Source organism: Nematolebias whitei, chromosome 16 (assembly GCF_014905685.2).
Source record: "Nematolebias whitei isolate Nwh7 chromosome 16, NemWhi1, whole genome shotgun sequence".
Classification (NCBI taxonomy): Eukaryota; Metazoa; Chordata; class Actinopteri; order Cyprinodontiformes; family Rivulidae; genus Nematolebias; species Nematolebias whitei.
Genome location: NC_056513.1, coordinates 22119077 through 22124758, shown reverse-complemented (window position 1 = coordinate 22124758; position 5682 = coordinate 22119077).

The following is a 5682-nucleotide window of genomic DNA, read 5'->3' as shown; positions in this document are numbered from 1 at the left end:
TGGATGGATGGATGGATGGATGGATGGATGGATGGATGGATGGATGGGTATGATTAATGGAACTGTCTGGTCTTTTGAAGTGATGTTCAGTCAAATAGTCAACAGTACATTATGAAATGTGGCATCAGTCTCAGAACTTCATCCATCATCTTTACCTGATTCTTCCTCTGTTTACCGGTCAGTCTACGTTCCTACTCTCCTCCGTGTCATCTGAGACCTCCCTGCTCCTTGTGACCTCGCCTTATCATCATCATCCTGTTCCTGCAATTGTCAAACATCAGCCTGGATCAAAAACCAAGCACCTTAATTCAACATGTTCCTCTCTCCAACAGTACTCATCCCTTCTGAATCATGTGTCCTCCTCCTCTGGAAACCTCGGACCTCTTCTCCTTTTTGTAAATATTCACTTACCTTTTTACTCCTGACTGTGTGTCTTCATCGGTCTGTTAACTTGGGATGAAATACACCCGACATCATGATAGCTTCAGGTGACTGACACTCACATGGGCATTGTTTGATAAATAAAAAAAAACAGCAACCAACTAAACAAACATTGTTGTATAAAAATAAAAAAGGTTTATCATTAACTAATGTGGAATATTTGTATGACATTTTGGAGGAATCCCAACAGAGTTCAATCAGGTCATCTGGACGATTTCTATTTTTTTGTTGAGACATTTCGTCCTTCATCCAAAGGACTTCATCAGTCCGAGGAGCCACAACAAACTGAGACTCACAAGCAGCACACTCACATAGTGGACCAACAAGTTTGCTGACGATAAGATGGTTTCAGGGGTCCGCCCTCTGCCCCGTCGACTCCTCTGAGGCAGCCAGAGCCAAAGTGGTTCAAAACATCAAAGTTCATGCTCAATAATCCAGGTAAAAAAAAAAAAACTCAGAGGAGTCGACGGGGCAGAGGGTGGGCTCCAGAAACCATCTTATCACCAGCAAACTGGTTGGTCCACTATGTGAGTTTACTGCTTGTGGGACTGAGTTTGTTGTGGCTCCTCAGACTGATGAAGTCCTTTGGATGAAGGATGAAACGTCTCAACAAAAAAAGACAAGAAACCGTCCAGATGACCTGACTGAACTTTGTTGGCTTTAACATGTCATATGTCATAACACATGTTGTAAAAACTATTATTTTAACAGACACCGGATCAAAATGGTCTTCAGTGGTAACAACCATTGAGTTGAATGGTTTATTTTCCATAAATTGATGCTAAACAGTAAAAAAAGCATGTCCCTTTAAAAAGGTATAGCAATAAATAATACTGGACAAAATATGTATCATTTATGTTGAAAAGGAAATTATAATAAAAAATAATTGTATTGTCTTTTTTCCCACTTTTTAGTCTTCCTTCCTCTGGAAAACAATGACAATTACACTTGCTGTTTTACTTTTTGTACTTTTGTCTTCTTGACAGTCACTCCAGGTTCATGACCCTCCTCTGGTTCACCACAATGGGGGATTGAGATGTCATCCTGCTGTCATTTTGTCAGACTCATCTTTCTCTCTCTGTCTCTGGTCCTGACAGCCTGTGACAGTACGGAGAGGGACGCAACTCAAAGTCATGTACAAACGGTCATTCTTTCAGTTCTTGTCACTAACAAATATGGCTTTGTTCCAATGCAATGGAAGTTACCGAGTTGCCGTTTGAGGTACTCATCATTTGTCAAATGACATTTCTCAGTAGAAGATCGCCCTCACTTATCAGTTCAGTGAAGCAGTGAACTGTGAAACAGAGAAGCAACAAATTTTTCAGATAAGGAACGACAGCAAAACAGTTTCGCACCTCATTGTGAAATAAATCACCAGACTTATTTATAATTAGGACTTGTTTGACTTGTAGAAATATCCAAGTTGCCAGTTTTCAGCAGCCTTAACTGAGTATTTTATACAGCGTTGGTGTTTAATTAGATGAGTTGTTTGATTTTTCACCTTTTACCATAAACACTTATACATTTTGACATGACACATGACACATGGCACCTGAAATAAATCTTAACCCTTGAACAACTATCATGACAAAAACTTGGAATGGCTTTGTATAAAAAGTATAACTAGAAACACAATGACGGGCTGTGTGTTCTTCATATCCTGTCATCCATGACTCGTCTATCATCTCAAACAAGGCAGAATTTCTTGAACAATTTTCAGGAAAACAAACTCAGATGAAGAGGACTGCCAGTTTGATTTAAAGCCTAACTAATGACTTCATGTGGATCCATCACTGGAGCAGTCACCATTGGTGAACTTCAAATTACATCAAGATCAGGCACTTTAGAGAAATAGGTGATGCTGTTACATAATGTTTATCCATATGTCTCCAGATGGTGTTTATGGTTTGGCAGACGCTTGTTGTTTACTTCTGTTTCAAAAAGTTGAGGTCACGTTTATTAAAGAAAGCGTTGCAAGTTACAAAAGGCAGGTTACAACCTTGTTTGTCTGTTAGTAAAATATTTTAATAACTACTGCAGGAATTTTAATAAAAATCATAGAAATATAATATTAGATGTTGATCTATAACTGTTTACCTTTTGGAGTCAACCCGATTCAAGATGACCGTCTCTGCTATTCAATTTTGAAAAGCGCCAAAATGATCATAACTGAGTCAGTATTTCAGAATTTGAGCAAATATTTAGTGTGGTAGTTGCTGAGCATCCTCCTCAACATATACTTTGGTTGTTGACAGATTGCGCAGGATCTGTATTCAAAACTTTGCCGTTAACTGTTGGAGTATCTCATGAATCACTAGAAAGGTTTTAATGAAATCTTCAAAAAATATTCATTGGATTAACATCTGCATTTAATTAATTTTAAAGTCAATCCGACTCAAAAGAATCCCCACAGCTTAAACGTGTCTGCAAACAAAAAAAGTGCAATATCACATTCAATTTAAAATATATTGAGATTAAATTTAGGGTAGTGTTGGTTTAGAGATATCCCCAACGCATTAATTTAATACTAACAGATCCCACGTGATCTTTGTTTAAAACTTTGGCATATGGGATGACAGATGATGTGCATCCTTTCATAGAATGTTACTTTTTATTAATTGTGTTTTTCATTCAGTCAACCTTTATTTATACAGGTTAGTCACATTGAGTCATGAGGACTCATGTACAAGACAGACCTGTTAGTAATTTTTACATCCATACAAAAGGAGAAGGTGGCAAAAAGGAGAAACATCCACAATCTCAAAGTCCAACAAATTCTCCTCATAAACAAGACAAGAGTTGCTCCAACCACAGCAAACCCAGCAACAGCTATTAATGCGTTACAATTTTTTATCATTTTGTTGCAGAGTTTTGTGGTTCAGATCATATTGATTTGGAAGATTTAGTGAGAAGATTTGGAAGGTCTTGTGATCTGAAGGATTCTTGTTTCCCTGGTTCGGTTTAGTCAGTCTTGTTTTCTGCTCCTTTATCACAGCCGCTCCTCATTTCTAATCAACGCATCTGCAGAGAGTCACTTGTTATCTTGTCTTGGGTAAATTGTTGGCTCTTTATCACGTTTAATTTAATTTGATCTTGCGTTACTGTATGTTGTTCTTAGCTTTATCTGTTGTGTTTCACTATCCATCAGCAAAAATAAACTCCATTCAACACACTTCCAATCTGCAGCCTCTATATCAACTTTTATCAGCTGTTTCCAGGAATAGCTCAACCTACAGTTTTTAAACAAAACAAAAACAAAATTGTTCTGTTGTACCATATTGCAGCTGTTTTAGTCATCGTGCAGCAATAGATGCACACTATCATCACACATATTAGTCCATAGAATTAATATTAAATGAAAAATATTCTTTATTTGATTGTAGTGATCAATGTAGCCACCTGTGAACTGAAATACGTGCAATGTGTTCAGTGTGTTCAACATAATGGTACTTCCTCCAGTTATTTAACAGTCAACAATGGCGTACCACAAGGCTCTGTCTTAGGACCCACCCTTTTCACAATCTACAAAGGTAATGTAGGTCTGAGCATCCCTAATGCATCCTTACATATCTATGCTGATGACACAGTTGTTTATTGTCAAGCTAAAGCAGTTACTACAGTTTTCCAGCTTTTGCAATCCACTTTCGACATCGTCCACTCAGATTTGTTCCATCTCAAACTTGTCCTAAATGCCGACAAAACCAAAGGGAGGCTTTTTTCAAACAGGAAGTCAGTCCCAGCAGTTCTTCCTCTGATTTTATCCTCTAATGGTGTCCCCATTGAGTTTGTCGATTGCTACAAATATTTGGGTATCTTGGTCGATTCGCGTCTCTCTTTTAAGCTCCACATGGAAAACCTAGTAAGGAAACTGAAAAATTGGATTTCTTTTTTAGAAATAGATCCTATCTAACTTTGTATGCTAGGAAATACCTTGTTACTGTGACTTTCATTCCCTCCACTGACAAAGGTGATATTATTTACATGAATGCTCCTACAAGCACCCTGCAGATGTTGGATGCTGTCTATCATGTTGCACTAAGATTCATAACTGGCTGTGACTATCGTACCCATCACTGCACCCTGTATTCACTGGTTAACTGGACATCATTAACCTCACTCAGACTCTCTCACTGGTACATTTTCATCTTTAAATCACTTCTTGGTCTGCTGCCTTCATACATCTCCTCCTACATGTCTCTGCGTGAGTGCAGCTACAGCGTGCGCTCTCAGGACATTATTACCTGCAGTGTTCCCTCAGTGCGGACTGAACTTGGCAAAAGGGCCTTCTCCTACTCTGCTTCTGTTTCCTGTAATATCTTGCAAAAAGATCTGAAGTTCTCGACCTTGACCTCTCTAAGTGGCTTCAAACATTTGTTAAGAACCAATGCAGACATGTTCCTGTTTTTAGTTTTCTACACCGCCCTACATTCTAGCTGATTTTGTTTTCGTTACATTTTCTTCTAAATACCATTTTATTTTCACTTGTTAAAAAATTTTTTAAAAATAAAATTTAAATTTGTATGCATCCTTTATGCTTGTCTATTATTGTCTTTGTAGTAGACAGAGAGAGTAGCTTAATTTTCATGTCAGGTCTCTCTTGTAAATGAGTCCTAGAGGCTCAATGGGACTAACCTGTATAAATAAAGATTGAATTAATGAAAAATACTGCTAAATTATTCAATGTTTATTGCCTTATTTTTATAAATATGATCATAAATTCTTTGTAGCTAGAGTGCAATAACTTTTAGGTTGTATTACGCACCCCTAACACTATGCACCCCAAAGATAGTACATTAAGCTGCTGGGTTTTAACAGCTAGGCAGGAACAAACCAAACTTAGATACATCATCTTGAATCTTTTACACAACCAGCTATTTATGTAGATATTACTGTGGCAACATGAACACCATATTTATCCCAACCCAACTCTGGTGCTGCAGACTTCCCTGCAGGCCAGCTCACCCCATCACTGCTGTTCCTGGAACACAGCTAGAGCAAAAGTCATTCACTAAGTTTTTTAACTCTCCAGATACCAGTCCAATACAATTTGAACAGGATGCTCTTAACCAAGCACGGTCTACCGAAACGAGAAATGTCCTTAAAAAAAAATGCTCCATCAGTGTCCTCATTCGCCAAACACCCCAAAAGGTTCTGTATCCATGTTTCATTGCTGACATTGCTCTACAGCAAACACAATTAGGAACATTTAAAATCCAGTGCATGCAGTTGAATTTAATCCTG